This window comes from Zalophus californianus, chromosome 10, assembly GCF_009762305.2.
Source record: "Zalophus californianus isolate mZalCal1 chromosome 10, mZalCal1.pri.v2, whole genome shotgun sequence".
NCBI lineage: Eukaryota > Metazoa > Chordata > Mammalia > Carnivora > Otariidae > Zalophus > Zalophus californianus.
In genome coordinates this window covers 22,196,368-22,212,810 of record NC_045604.1, presented here as the reverse complement: position 1 = coordinate 22,212,810, position 16,443 = coordinate 22,196,368, and the positions used below count along the sequence as shown (strand labels likewise).

Here is a 16,443-nt window from a genome sequence, read left to right as displayed (position 1 = left end):
GAAAATAGAAGGAGAGATAAAAATCTTCCAGGACAAACAAAAACTAAAGGAATTTGCAAACACGAAACCAGCCCTACAAGAAATATTGAAAGGGGTCCTCTAAGCAAAGAGAGAGCCTAAAAGTAACATAGAAACCAAGGGTCTTTTTACCAGGCAATTACGATTCATCAAAGAAGCATTTACTCTTGTAGGGAAATGGAAAAGTACCTTGTAGCTGGCCACCTTTACTCTGAAAAGCAAAAACAGGGAAGGCTGAGGATCCCATAGTCCTGCTTATGGATTTCAACTTATTTCCATTTTCTTTTTTTTTTTTTTTCAATATATTTTTTGAGAGAGAGAGAGAAAACACAAAAACATGAGCGGGCAGAGGGGCTGAGGAAGAGGGACAAGCAGATTCTCCGCTGAGCAGGGAACGCAACATGGGGCTCGAGGCTGGGACCCCAAGATCATAACCTGAGCTGAAGTCAGATGCTTAACTGACTGAGCCACCCAGGAGCTCCAAAACTGACTGAGCTACCCAGGCACCCTCCAACTGATTCTATTTCCACTGTTTCACTCCTGCCTTCTACTGTAACAGCACTCCAGCCATTTTTACGTGTTAACTTGCTTATGGACTACTTGCTTGCTGGACCTAAGTCCCTTGATCTGCAGCAGAACTAACCTTCTTTGAGAATTATAGACCACGGCCCTCATGAGTGAAGAACCAAACTCTCCCAGAAGATAGGGCCTGATCACACATGAAAACACTATGGCAGATGCCAGCACATCTGTACAGGGTGACACCACATCCGACTCACCACCTGAGCACCTGCTTCTCCTGCATGTAGGGCCCCCAGGCCTTGCCTTTAAAACTCTCCAGGTTTGCCTGGATGGGAAAGATGGTCTTTGAAACATCAGTCCACCATCTTCTCAGGCTTCCACCTTCCTGAATCAAGCCAACTTTCCTCTCCCACCATTGCTTGTCTCTCAAATACTGATTTTCAAGCGGTGAGTAGCCAGATCTGAGTTTGGAACCGCTTCTCTGTCTGGTAACACTACCATGTCTGGTGCCCATAAGCTGAGAATACCTCTTCTCCAATTTCTCCAAAGAATAAAGCTCCTGTCACCTCCTGGGGCATGGGTTGGAGCAGTTGCTTGGCTGTATGGAAAAGGGAGAGTGCTGGAAATCCAAGGTTTCTGTTGACAGACTTCCGAGTAGTCACCCGTCTTCAGTGCTCTTCCTCCCTTGCACCTTCTGCACTACTTGTTACTTCTAAGCACAGGATCCTTCAGGGACTCTGCAGGAACATTTCCCCCCACTTGTAGGGTCTATGAGTCCAACCTCTGACACAGACAACACATATGTTTTTACTTCATTCAAATACCACTCCTCTATCCTTTTGGAAAATACTGAGATTTAAACTCCTTTGCTGTTGGGGTGCCTGGGTGGCTCAGTTGGTTAGGCATCTGACTTTGGCTCAAGTCATGATCTCAGGGTCCTGGGATTGAACCCCGCACTGAGCTCCCCACTCAGCGGGGAGTCTTCTTCTCCCTCTGCCCTGTCCCCCCCAGACTCGTGCTCTCTCTCACTCTTAAATAAAATCTTAAAAAAAATAAACTCCTTTGCTGTCTTTCCTGTTATTTATTTCACTGTAGTGAGGTTTTTATAAGGCACAAAACATATTCATATAAATAACCAAATTTAATATTTTTCTCTTAAATGTGTTTTCTTTAAGCACAGGCATATAATTATATGTGGGCTACGATAAAAGTTCTATGAAAATTTTGTCTGTTCTGGCCGCCACTGCTTCCTCATCATCTAGAACAGGGCTTAATCAATAATTACTTTTGCATGAATGCCTATACACATGTATTTACAAAACATAATTTCTTTGTGAAGTATTATCACATGGCAATTCTAGATGTTTTTATTGATGTTTAATTTAAGTTGCCATTAAAACATACCTTCACAATATTCCATTGCTTGGGATTTCTGTAAATACAGACATATTATTGCTAAAAGCAAACTTATATTCCACAGAAAGATTCAGAATTAGAAATAACTGAGAAAGTGTGTAAGTATATATGTGTATATGCATATAGACAGATATATATAGATATATGGTTATAGCCTGTGATTTAAATTAACAACAGCTTCTTCTCCTGCTTATCCTTAGCAGTTTAGCGCAAGCATCTCTGAGCCATATATAAAATCCGTCCCAGAGGCAGAAAACTTGAGCAATGCTTGTGGCTTTACATAAAAAGTGGGCCTTATCTTGAGTCCCACTGTACATCATTACTCTGTGGCATATAACCACCACATGTAATTTAGAAAGGTCCTTCATACACTTGGCATACACTCTGGTCTATTACATAAGATACACCCAAGGTCAAGTTCAACAAGGAAAAATTAGAAAGTAAGCCTCTTGCCCTCCTTTGAGTAACTCAACATCTTTCATTGTTGTTTAAAAAGTTTAAAAATCCTCAAAAATTTGCATTTATTTTCATTTTCAAATTTTAAAGTTACTAGAGATATATAGTCTAGTCCAAACTGAAGATGAGTTCTCCCTTTTTGGTATTCTCTACATCTAATTCATAACTTTCTTGTTCTGCCTTTTGGATTCCTTTCTACCCTGGCTTTTAAAATTCTTCTTCCTTTTTTCTTTCCTTTCTGTCCTTTTTCTATGTCTTCTTCCATTATTTTGCAGTGGTGTACATCTTTTGAGAAAAACAGATTAAATAGGCAAGCTTGCTATTCATGCTCCAAAAATTATATCCCTTTTGTGTTTTGTACATGCCTGATTTACTGAAGGTTTATTACTTTGAGTTGAAAAGTGGCACTATTCAAATCAAGTTTGGATAATCTGAGATGAAGTACCCTGAGAGAACGGGGGTGGAGGTGGGCAGGCATTTTAGGGAGGTAGAATTGTGTTGGGAATTGAAAGATATCTATAATAGAATATTTGGGTTTGATCTTAATGCCATTCATATTGTACTATTATAGTTATCTACTATGAGGCACAACTAAACCTCATCTGTTCTCTTTCATTCTACACACATCCTTACACATACACATTCTCTGTTTTTCTGTGTCTCTGTGTGTGTGTGTGTGTGTGTGACAGAATGGTGAAGATCACGGATTATTTAGTCATAAAGATACAGTTTGGATATTTACTCTGTCATTGATTATTCAAGTGAAACTTGAACAAGTTACTAATCACTCTAAGCCTTAGAACTCCTTTACACAATGAGGACGCAAATACTTAATGCTCAGGTTGTTGTCTCAGTATTTAAATAATATCATATATCTAGTTGTTGATTTGGCATAGAGCCTGGGGAACACTCCATTGTGGTGAAAACTGCTAGCTATTCACCAAAATCCATGTTCTCGCTTCCCTCAGACCAGAGCAAGACCACAATAGCTAGCTGCCTTTGAAGGTAAAAGAGCCACATGCTGGAACTATTGTGAGTAGACCATGCGCAAAAGTGCCATTATGCTCGACTCTGGCCAATAAACACCTTGTAATATCATTCTCTCTGCTCTTTCTCCTTCATCTGATGATGAAGCTTGACCTTGGAAGCTGTGTAAATTCTTCTCCTGCCTCTTTGAAGTGTATGTAAATCTTTTCCCAGGTTCTCTTCAGTTTTAGGACTCACAAAATATCTTTCTTAAAGACCTAAGAATCCTATCTTTGAAATATAACAATGGAAGGAGAGAACACCCTTACAGATCAATTACTTTGGGAGGTAGTTAGAAAGAGCTAGAACATTATGTGTTTAAGGTACCCCCTTGCTCCTGATATTTAGGTAATACAATAAAGAGGTGAACTCAGGAAAGAGTTCCTGGTTTGACAGCAGAAATGCAAGTGAACAGAGTCTTGTATTTCAGGATTTTTAAAACTTGAAAAGTAAATTGTAACCTAGAAATAGGAAATAATACCGAGAGAGCATTTGAATAAAAAAAAAAGCCCTTTGATTTTAAAGTTTATCAGAGAACATGGATTTTGGTGAATAGCTAGCAGTTTTCACCACAATGGAGTATTCGCCAGGCACACATGAGGCATAGCCTATTCGAATGGCCTCAACTACCATTTAGTTGAGAAAAAAAATAGGAAGGAAAGAGGGAGGGAGGGAGGGAAGGAGGGAGGGAGGGAGGGAGGAAGGATGGAAATTTTCTATTGTGCCTAAGCCACTGTATATTCTTAGAGTCCAGATACCAGAAATTCTATAGCAACACTGGGCAAATCATATGGGCATGCTGATAAGAACCACAGGAAACATTTTCATATTCCTCAATCCAATATGATACTAGGGAAGAGTCCCAGAAGTTTCATCTTAATTCTTGGCCTAGATCTGTGCTGTATCCTGTGCTGTAATTCATTTAATTGTCTTTGTTTCAATTTCTGCACTTCTAATGAATGTTGGAATTGATCATTTAAGCTCTTTTACATGATTTTTGTACTTCCAAACACAGTTTGATAATGACCACAAAAATATGACTCAACTTCTAGATAGGAACTCAAGTCTTATGGTCAATTATTTTAATCCAGTTCACTTGAAATTTAAAGGACCTCTGCTCCCTAGCAAGCCACTTCAGCCAGCTGAAAAAGCATTCTGACTCATGGCATGTTGAGCTCCTTATGGAGATAAGGGGATAAGAAATACACAGATATTCAGGCTTGAAACAGGCATATTCTATACCATTAAAAGGAACCATTAGAATATTTTTAAAGCTGAATGGTGTAGCAAAATATTTTCCTTTGTAGAAGAAACCAGTAGGAACAAATAATATTTCTTTGTTCATTGTAGCATATTTGTATACAGACCTTTGCAATTGATTAGAGCAGTGCTAAATTTCAAAGAACAGCAATCTAGTTTTTATATAGTTGAGTGGCCTAGATATTAATAAGGATATACATACTAATGATGATGAACCAGCTGTCCATGGAAAAGCTGATTTAGAGCATATCCCGTTTTATCATTCTGACAGCTCGCATGGGAAAACATACCATATTCATTTCCCTTCCTTGTGCTAGAGTCAAATTAGAATTTCATTTAAAGATAAGGAGCCAATATCATACCATTTTACATTCTCATCTTTATGACCTACTTATTTTTCATACTTGCTGTTAAGAGATGGGCATTCTTCAATGTCAGATGGGAGTGGTTTTATTTCTCTATTTTCTGTCTTAGTGGTGCTTAGAAGGAAGTATTTCTTCCCTCCATTTCAGACACACTTTAAGCTATCAGATCATATTGATTCTTTTTTTTCAACTTTTCTTTTTTTGGTTGGGGGCTTCTTTTGGCATTTTCTTATTTCTTATTTAATATGACTTCATAATATTTAATCCCTTATTTAATAGTGTGCCATTCATTTCTAATTAGTGGTAGACAATTTCTAATTTGAAATAGATAACAGTAATATATGCCTCTGTGTGTAATATTTTAAATGACTTTAACAATTTGATCAGAAGAACTAATTACTAATCCAACTTTTTAATGTCCTCTTTGATGACAACTGAATTAAAGGGGATGGAAATGAATAAACTGCTTCAGGGCAGAGAGACCAGAGAAAAAGAGAAACTGAGTTAGGATTTCACACATCAATTTTCCTTGGAAAATGCTATTGTATTAGCACTAATGTTACTTGTAACAAGGGCTAGGTAAAACTGAAATTTATGCTGAGTTAATAATTTCCATTTATTGAGTCCTTTCCACTCTCCACTCTTTTTCTACAGGGTACAGTGCTCTTGAGAAACCCAAGAGCTTGTATTCCTTCCTTAATGAACCCAACCTGTTCTACAAAGCGTCTGTGGATCTCCACTACTAATGCCATGCGGTACAGATATAAGGTTAACTGGAGCAAAACTCACAAGCAGAGAAGGAGTGGAACTTAGGTGGTCCCCTAACTTCTCATTAAATTACAGCTTAGGCTGGGCACAGATGGTCAGAAATCACCATGGCCAACAATCCTGTAGAGAGAGGTCCCAAACTTGTAATGGTCTATATATTTACTGGAACAGATGTGGGGGGAGGGCGTAAGGTGGGAAGCAGGAAACATTTATACTACAAAGTAACAACAGGAAATGGCCTTATTTAAAAGGTAGAGTCATGCAACCCAATAGCTGGAATTAGCTTAGATTTTGTTGTTGTTGTTGTTGAGCTAACATCACTGTTAGGTCAGCTCTTGGCTAACCTGGCAAAGTGAGGAGGAAACAACCTTTAGGGCTATCCAAATTGGTCATCTCAGATCCTTACAAAAATATTCCTACCTTGTGACCTATTTCTCAGGGCCCTATTGTCTGCTAAAGAAGTCACAAGTCAATGATCGTTGTTGCATTAACACTGTGAGGTTGTTACTTTACGCAGGTAATGTAATAATTATAGTCATAATCATAATCATAATTATCATAATAAAATAACCAGTGTTTATTGGATCTTTACTATGCACGAAGTGCTATGCTAAGCACTTTATAGGCATTAAGTCATCCAATTTAATCCTTATAAGAATCCCATGAGATAAATATTATTATAAGCCACAAACCATTTAGATATTAAAAGGGTGCATTAGTAAATTATGCCTTTACCAAAGTAACTGAAATTAAGATGCAGAATTATCACATTCTGGATGGGAAAGCCATTTGAGTGGGAAATACACCTTCTAGTTTTACCCAACTAATAACCAATTCTGATTGCTTTTTACTCCTTTCAAGAGGCACAGATCAGCTGGCTTACCAGAAATACCCTAAACTCTCTGGAAATAAAGGTGTGAAGAACAAATTTCTGCGCCCTGGATATTAAACAGAGATAGCCTCCCTCATAAATTAACCAGAGCCAATTTACGCAGATACCCTCTGTAGGAAAAGCACAAAACAATATAAAGTAAGCATTCTCTTCTTCAGTTTCTAGCAGCTCTGTCTTCTGAAAATACATAATTCATGCAGCTATCAGGTCACTTTCTTGTCAACATCACAAAGGAAAGTGAAGAGGACGGGCCATTTTCATACAAATCAGAGAATATTTACATTGCAGCCAACTGCTCTTCCTTCAATGTACAGGCTCACTGCAAAAGCCTCAATGTCTTATGAGTTATTAAAGCATCAAGACTAAATTGGAACATTGGCATTTTTAAAAGTAGACTATAAAAAATTACTATTCAATTCCCTTTACCCTTTTCTCCCTACCATTAGTTCCCCGTTTAACAACCTGAGGTCTCTCTAATAGGCCTTTCATTCCTGTACTTTCTGCCACTTCTGCAGTAACCGCTTTGGAATCTTGACGCTGAGACCAGTCACCCTTATTTGCCCTTCTTTTATCCAGCAACCGATCGCTACTTAATCCCCATCTATTTTTAAAAGGAGTTCACCAAAACGTTTCAGATGGAAGAAAAGAATACTAAACACTCTAATTGCCCTAAAAGTGCTATTTCCACTGCCAGTTTTCACCTTAGAAGTGCGGGAAACACCTCAAAGCCCTGCACAGCCTTGGGAATGACTGTTGGGCCAATGCTTTGGTTTTCGTGGGTACACGCACAGTAAGGCCCTGTGCAACAAGTAACAACATGAGATAAAAAAGAAACCCTGGTACTTTATTCTCCTAAGTCCCCAGTTCAAAGAAATAAAATCAGTGATTCAGACCTATTCATGTTTCTACAGCATCTTTTTTTTTCTTTGACACTACAAAGTGTTCTTTTTGCAGCCTAATTTCATTTATTCTGCGTGCTTCAGGGAATAGGACTCCTCCCAATTGCTTTGGAAAATGATGCCATAGTTTAATAGATGTCACTAGCACAGAGGAACTTTCATGAGGTTGTGACTAAATTTTTCTTTTCTTAATTGCATACCATTATTCCTAATTATGTTTACTGGTATGGTGCTAAGTAATTATGCTCCCTTCTGCCTGTTAACACCCTTCAGATATTAGAAGCAGTTATGTCCCTCATTAATTTTAGCTGAGAAGGCTATGTATATTTAATTTTGTATTATTTACCAGATTTGTGTCAAATTTTCCTCCTCTTCCAAGATGTTTTGCTCCCCTACACACAAAGTGCTTCTTTGTGTTTTAGAGTATGTAATTTTCATACCTCTGATCTCTTTGGCCCCTAATCTTAATGGGGATTAATGTTTCACTTTTCACTTTGTTACCTAATCTTTAGCAAAACCCTATCTTTGTCTTCACGGTCTTTCTATAATATATCCTTGCTTCCTTTCACCTCCAACTGGGTTAACAACCTCTCTCTGTCTGTTTGGACTGCTATAACAAATCCCATAGACTGGGTGGCTTATAAACAACAAAAATTTATTTCTCATACTTCTGGAGGCTGGAAGTCCAAGATGAAGGCCTCTAGCAGATCTGGTGTCCGGTTGAGAGACTGCTTCCTGGTTCATGGTCTCGTCATAGTGTCCTCACACGGCAGACAAGCTAAAAAGCTATCAGGGGTCTCTTATATAAGGGCACTAATCTAATTCAAGACCTAATCACCTCCCGAAGATCCCACCTCTTAATACCATCATACTGAGGATTCAGTTTCAACAAAGAAACTTTGGGGAGACACAACTATTCAGTCTATAGCACATACCTTTCAGAAACTTGTCCTCCTCAACTCTCTTCTTCTCTATCCACATGTATATTGTTATGTTCCAGGTCCTGTCAGCTCTGTGATCTTCAGTCCCAAACTGCAGATGAGGTTATCTCTTCTGGCAGGCCTTCTGACTACCTTTATGCTTCTCACATTTTGCCTCCAGCCCTGAGGCTTCTTTGCTGGTGCCTAAGTTCAGAGACCACAGGATTCCCAGTACTCATATGTGATGTGCAAACGGAAGGGGTGAGTGAGTTCCTGCTCCACAGGGCAAAACCTAGACCAGTACGGCAGGAGCTGTTAAATAAATCCTCCCTCCCTTGCTTCCCACTAGCCCCCTGCCTCTTGGACTGAAAAGGAGGCTGTCTCACTTAGTGGAGCAAGATGGACGTCACAATCTTTCTTCTGTTTTCTAACCTAATCATTGACGTGGCATCCATCACTGCTGCTGTGTTCTACTGGCTAGAAGCAAGTAATTCAAGGGGAGGGGATTACACAGAGTCATGAATGCCTAGGCAGGCAGACACCATGGGGACCATCTTAGAAGTTTTTCTACCATGCATTTCAATTTAGTAAACAAGACATACAGCAAAACTACAAAATGAAAAAGGATAGATATGATATAGTTCTAAAGTACAAATTATAAATCATGGCTATAATGTTTAACATGACTCCCAGTTTACAGTCAGTTTTTCTAAGTCCATAGCTCCTCCTCTTCCTGCCAAACCACATCACATTTCTAGAGACAGAGCATTCTTACTGTTAAGACTTGCAAGACAAATCTAGGTAGGAATGTAGAAGTCCTTGGTGCCAGGTTGGAAAGTTTGGATTTGGTTCAATTTAGGCTTTTATCAGTCTCTGAATTCTTTACTCTAAAATTGGTATATTCTCAAGAGACCCATATGGCAAATTGCTTACAAAAATGTCCCCAATTCTCCACCCCTTTGCTACAACTATACTCCTTGCAATGTGACGTGAATATGGGCTAGCCTTTTGACTTGTAGCCAGTAAAATGCAAAGGAAGTGACAGCATGCTTTTCCATACTTCCACTGTCTCTCTTGAACCCTGACACCCCCTTGAGAATAAATCCAATTTTGCCTACTGAGGAATGGGAGGCCACATTGAGCAGAGCCAAGTCAGTACAGTTGTCCACGTGATAGAGCCCAGCAAAGATTAGCAGAGCTACCTACCTGGCCCTAAACTGATCAAAGACACAAGAGTGAGTCACTTTCAGACCAGTCCTGGTCTCCAACCAGCAACCTTGCCAACTGGTAGACTCATGAGAAAAAGGGGTTGTTATTTTTAAGTCACTCCTTTTGGGTTGGTTTATTCTGTAGTACTATTTAAATGACAATCAGTAGGCTCGTCATATAGAAGGTCATTTTAGGAAGGCACAACTGAAGTCAAGCCATTACTAGAAAACTAACTGTGCGTAGGAAGTAATGAGGTCCTCAGCTATATAGAAGGAGCAGTTAGGAGGGCATCCAACGTTCAAGGGGCTGGGCTTCAATAATCATCTCTGAAAATATACTGGGGACCAGAGCCTTAAAATAGAACAGAAAATTTTCCTGAAGACAATTCACAGAGATTATCTTACTCCTAGTTTCACTTTATATTTTGAAATAGATCATTATAAATACTACAAACAATCATATTTTAGAGAAGACATAGAAGCAATTTTGAAGTAAAATCACCAAGTAGACGCATTTCTCGCATAATCTGTAGGGAGCCTCCATGATACAGAGAAAGGACACCCTCACTAGGTATGTGACTAGTTTGCTGGATTTTCGTACAGTAAGGTTCATAATTGAAAGAGGATACTATCCAATATGCATTTGAAAACCGGGAGGGTCCTAGGATTGGGCTCAAACACAGAAGGAACCCGAAGAATCATTTCACCTGGTAGGTTTTGTTGAACTGATTCCCTAGACGATTCTCCTCAGTGAATGTAAGAACTTCCACTGGCTACCTCATCTGATTTTGGCTCTAAATGTTAGTTCTTCCTTATATTTAACCTAAATGCATTTCCTCATAACTCTCATTCATGGATTACTGCTCTGCCCTCCAGAGCTTCAGCACAATGAATGTAACCCCTCTTCTCTGTACCATTTTTTTTTCAAGTGTCTGAAGGTAGCTAGTGCAAGTCTCCAGAGTCTGCTCCTTTTTTAAAAAAAAACTCCCCCACTTCTTTCCCTCCCACTTGACCAGTTTTAAGTCTTCTCAATAGTCTAGTGGATTTCCCATAAGTAAATTCAAATTGGAAGAAAAATAAAAAATTCAAATTACAACAAAATGAAGGAAAATAACAATTTTCAATGCAGTGAGTAAAACTTAAGATAGCAGTCCAGTTCCTACTGAACTTGAGTAACTAAAACACCATCTTTTTTCTAGATAGACCCATCATAGCCTCCATCCCCTTGTTCTCCAACCTTTGTGCAACTTGTACTAGGGAACTAGATGCATTGAGATAGTATGTGTCAGAGAGAGTGAGATCCCCACTATGAATGTACATACACACACACACACACACACATATACACACACATCTATACACATATACATATATATAATTTCTTTCTCTAAAAATTAGACCACAAGTGCCAACTACTGGACCCCTATTTTCAATCTCTCCTTGCTTCTAGGTAATCACAGACTTTCTTTCAGGATGGGCAAGTCACTGAATAAATGGCATATATCATTCATCTCAGCCTGGCCCCCAAGCGAATGAAATTCTTCTTCAAGTGCTACCTGGACTATGAGAAACAACATGGCACCGAGAAGGTGCCAACTGTTGGAACACTATTTTCGATCTCTCCTTGCTTCTAGGTAATCACAGACTCTTTCAGGATGGGCAAGTCACTGAATAAATGGCATATATCATTCATCTCAGCCTGGCCCCCAAGCGAATGACATTCTCCTTCAAGCGCTACCTGGACTATGAGAAACAACATGGCACTGAGAAGGACGTGCAGGCAGTAAAGGCGAAGGCCCTGGAATACGTGGAAGCTAAGAGCTCCGTGTTGGAGGATTAGTGCCTAGCTGTCTCCGGTGACCACCGTCAGCAGTGGGCCAGACCGGCTGAATCTCAGGCGCCTGAGCCGCCAGAAAACCATGTTGCCTGAGGACTCTTATTTAAGTGTTGCTTCTTCTGCAGCACCTTTATGGTAATCCTGTCAGGATGAAAAAGAAGTTGAGCTTTCCTTAAAAAAAAAAAAAAGGCAATTTTTTTTTTTTTTTTTTATAAAGTATAAAGGCTATAAAGGAGACTTGTATAAAGTCTCCATAATTCTCCATCCAGGCTAACATGGATTCATCAGTAAGTAGTTTGGGTACAATTTGCCACTATTACGAAACTACCTAATTGTGCTGTTATTCTTCCCATTTGTGTCAACCTCATACTCAGTGATGTTAAGCTAGCACTGATATATACCTTGCCTGCAACACTTCCATGACTGACCACCCCTTGTCCAATATGAAAAAACATCAGAATGACAGGTCTTGATTTTTTCTTCATCTATACTATAAAAGCCTAAAACTCTACTCGCTGTTAAAACAATTGTGCAATTTTGGAACTTTGGATAGAATCTTTATTTCCTTGTCACTGAGACTTTTAAAGTTTCTGTTGTACCTTTTTTTGCTTATATATTTTTTTCAAGTGGATTTTCATTATATTACTAATCATATGACCTCATAACTATCACCTTACCACTTTACCTCATTACTTGACCCAACTACACTGAGAAACTTCACTATTGTTAATGTTCCAACCCTGGGTTCACTGATGTTTTCTTCAAAAATCATGCCGTTTGTAGATGGAATAGATCCAAACAGAAAGAGCTCATTGAGAGACCAGATTAATCAGGCACAATCCTTAAGTAAAATAAAAAAGCAAGGATGGGGGGCGAAGTGAAAAATGATCAAAATGACTGACTAAGCTTTAATAAAATTGGAAATCAACTCAAATCAATAGATATCTCCTAAATGGCCTACATTTGAAGGCCGTGAGCTAGGAACTGTAGAAAATATAAACTATATACATGCTGCCTTGTAAGAAAAGAAAACACACAACCCTGTGAAGAAGAAAACAAAACCAAACAAAATATTTAAATAACAGCACCAGACAGTTATAAAAGAGATGTCACAGGCAGAACATGATTCATTGCCAGATAAATTATTCAGACAATAAATTTTACAAGAGTTCAGAAGAGGGAGGGATCACTTCAGGCTGGGGTGGTCTGGTAGGTCCGTGAAGATAGATGCAAGCGAGGACTGAAGCCAGATAAATGGACAAACTTCAGACAGGGAGCGGGCAGAGGGGAGGGTGCTGTGGGAATTGGGCATAGCTTCAGTAAAAGTCTTCTCTGGAATGAATGGAGTGTTAGTCAAAATTTTTTGGAAAGGTTTTTAGAAACTGTCAGAAAGAAAGAGGAGTAGTCAGTAAGTTCTTGGAGGAGCTGGTGACATATTTTTGGAAAGAAGATTGAAAAAGCTATTTGGAGAGAGGTGATGATTTGTGAAAGGGCTTCGGATGGGAGGGGGCCAGGAACAGGAGCTGTAGCAAGGAGGTAGCCTTGTCAGCAGCACAGTGTGGGGGAGCGAAAACGAGAAAATGGAAAGTAAAAGAAAGGCAGAAAATGTACCTGGGCTGGCACTAAAAAAATGCCAAAGGTTCTTCTCCGCTTCATCCTCTATTCGCTCAATAAATATTAAAAGGGAATTGCATAAATCCTTATTTATAGTTATTAGTTTATATTATATTATAGTATATATATATATAGTATATATTATTATAGTTATATAGTTATATATATAGTTATAGTTATTATAGGTTATTTATAGTTATAGACACGTGAAACTATCACTTCTGTGTGTCTGATATTATGGATTCCCCACCCGTGGAACCAGTTAGTGAAAAATCTGTGAGCCCAGGACCAGCAAGATTTCCTCTTCCCTAGACCTTGCAGGAGGCAGACGGAAGTCAGATAAGGATTTAAAATCAGTCACTGATAGCGGCAAGGGCCAGAACAAAACATCAAACCTAAAGCAAAGAGCGAAGCTAAAGACAGGAGAGCTGGAGAAACCATTTAACAACAAAGCACGTAAGTGTTCCAAAGAAAAATTTGGAATACGCACTGTGATCCACAGATGGCTTTCATGTTGCCACAATGCTGTAAAGAACCACGTTCTGACATTTGAGTTCAGATGACACTATACCCAACCAGAGTATGCTCACACCTCACCTCTGTGATCTCTTGCAAACCTCTTGCTCTGCCCACGTAGCTTCACTCACGCTGCAGGAGGCCGTCCCCGGCCTTCTCACCCCATGTTGCCTCTTCCTCACTTCCCATGTGCTGCGAACCCTTTCAGACCGAATCCAATCTCCCTCCTGCTTTACCCTAGAGTGAACTCTGCTTTCTCAAAGCTCCTTGCACTACTGGTGTCCACACCACAAATTTGGCACGTATCCTAGGTTACTCTTAGTAACCATTTAGTTGTATGTATGTTGTTATTTAGATTTTAAACTTCTTACATGCATAGTTTTATCTCCTTACGTATCTTTACATAGCACCTAACAAAATGTTTTTCGTACATATATACATACTATGCAATGCATGTAATTAGGCTTTATTTATACACATAAACATGGGCACATGCATGTACACACACCTATTGCTTTTAATGTGTAATGTGTAATCTCTGTTAAATGTCCTGTATAGCAGAATATGTTTTAAAGCAAATGTGTATATTCAAGATTTTTTCCTTCCCCTCATTTCAGTAGTTCAGTCATAAATAATTATATAGTGAAGCAGGTAGTCCACAATTAAGTGTTCATGAAATTACTTCCTTTACCAAGTGTTTTCTGAAATGGCCCTCCTGTTGGTCTTTCCCTAAGATACCCCACAAACACATTTTAGTTACTAGATTCCAGCTAAGAAAATAAGCAGGTTTTCAATCAAGATTCTTAGAAGAATGTCTCCCACTGATGAATAAATTACTGGAGAGGACAAAAACAATTAAACTCCCCGCAGTGTACAGAAGTTACTAGAAGAATGATGTCAAATTACTGGTATAAGATTTTGTATGAAAAGCTTCATAAACACAAAGCAGAGATGATCTAAATGCTGTATTTTTAATAATGAGGTCTATATTATTTATTTTTCATAATATATGCAAATACACATTTTCCCAGTATGCTTATTATTCTAAACCAAGCAAAAACAAACATAAAAATCCAAACAAATGAAACCCTTTGTGTTAAAGTAGATGGGACTCAAGGAGGCATAGGAATGTGCCGACATATAGCAGGCTTCAGACCGTCTTATCATTTTGGTTGTAGAATAGATGAAATACATTTGACCACAAGGCCAGAGTACCTGCCACTTATCTTTGATTGAATACGTTTCTATATCTACACAGCACTAAAGGAAGCTGATTATTTGAATGATAGAACTAATGTAATCATTATGTAAATGTTATATCTAATTATCTAAATTATAACCAAAGAGGTAAAATTAAGATCACTTTTTTTTCAATATTTGAGAAAAACTAAAGCAATGTAGTACGTGGAGAAATCCTAGGTGTGATGATAATACACACCAATGTCTATTATAGAAAACTGATTTTACAATAATAAGTTTATGATAAGGATAACATTTTTAAAATAGTTAATAATTGCATTTTCAAGGATAAAAGATAATTTTTAATCATAAATTGGGTACCTTTCATTATATATAGCATGTAAAAGGCGATTACTGCAACTGTTTAAAAATATAATTATATAGAGCTATTAAACCCAGACAAAGGAATGTAAATTCACATCATAGATTTTCTGACAGAAGAATGAACTAGTCTGAAATCAATCTTAATCTTCCCTATTTGTAAAATTATGGTAAAATGTTTGCTTTTTTTTACATTTTTCTAAGAATCAAATGAAATAATTTAAGAAAGACTGCTTTTATACATATGTTTTTTATGACTGACAATAGATTTCAGTTTGACGACATAATGACAGAGCAAAAGTGTCCCCCAATCGCCCTGTTCCTCTCTTTCTCTCTCTTTTCCCTGGAAATAATTTTTTTTTTCTTTCAAGGATCACTATCCTGGGCCCAGAGGATAAGACAGGTATTACACAGGCCCGGCTTCAAGTATTAGGCAAGGCAGAGATGGCAAGTCATTCATGAGAACTTAGGATTTCCTTTCTGGAGTGGGGAACCGCCCTGTGAGAAACCTGCCTAGGTGTGAGCTATATTCCCCAGCCCACCTGCACTCAGATATGGCCGCGTGCAGGGCAAGCACTAGGGTGAGGCAAAATTTAAGGATGCACTTATTCTCAGGGTCTTGTTAGCACTGACCCTGCACTTACACAAACCTGAGAGTGAGTGCCACCTTAAATGTCATGCCCCGTGTGGCTCACCTGCCTCACATGTGATTAGTTCTCACCCACAGAATGTGAGAAGTCATATAAGTTACTTTTGACTGGAGTCTTTAAAAAGTAGGGGGTGCCTTTTCCACTGTCTATATAGTAAGGTGTGCTTAACATTTGAGAAATTGAGAAGCTGTAAAATGGCTGTACCATTTTACATCCACACCAGTACTGTAGTAAGTTCCAGTGCCTCCACATTGCTATCAACACTTGGTATGGTCTTTTTAATTTAATTTTGCCTTTCCAGGAGGTGTGCTGTGGTATCTCACTGTGGTTTTAATTTGCAGTTCCCTAACGACTAATGATATTTGCACTCCTTTCATGTGATTTTTCAAGGCCACTAATTAGGACCTCAACAGTGACTTTCGCTGTTATTAGTTTGAAATTTTACTTGTTACTTCTAGGAAGACTTTCTGTGTGTTTTAATTCTTTTTTAAATTCTTTATGTTTAGATTTGACTTC

The 16,443-nt window shown here is 38.6% G+C and overlaps 1 long non-coding RNA gene across 2 annotated transcripts in view; it reads right to left on the bottom strand.

The window, feature by feature from the left end:
* The window catches only part of LOC113932859, a 198,108-nt gene extending 184,175 nt beyond the window's left edge, over positions 1 to 13,933 (bottom strand). For both annotated transcript variants that reach the window (XR_003523149.2, XR_003523148.1), the window contains exon 1: positions 13,799 to 13,933. This is a non-coding gene — a long non-coding RNA (uncharacterized LOC113932859). The remainder of the gene's footprint in view (positions 1 to 13,798) is intronic.
* Positions 13,934 to 16,443: the final 2,510 nt, after the last annotated feature.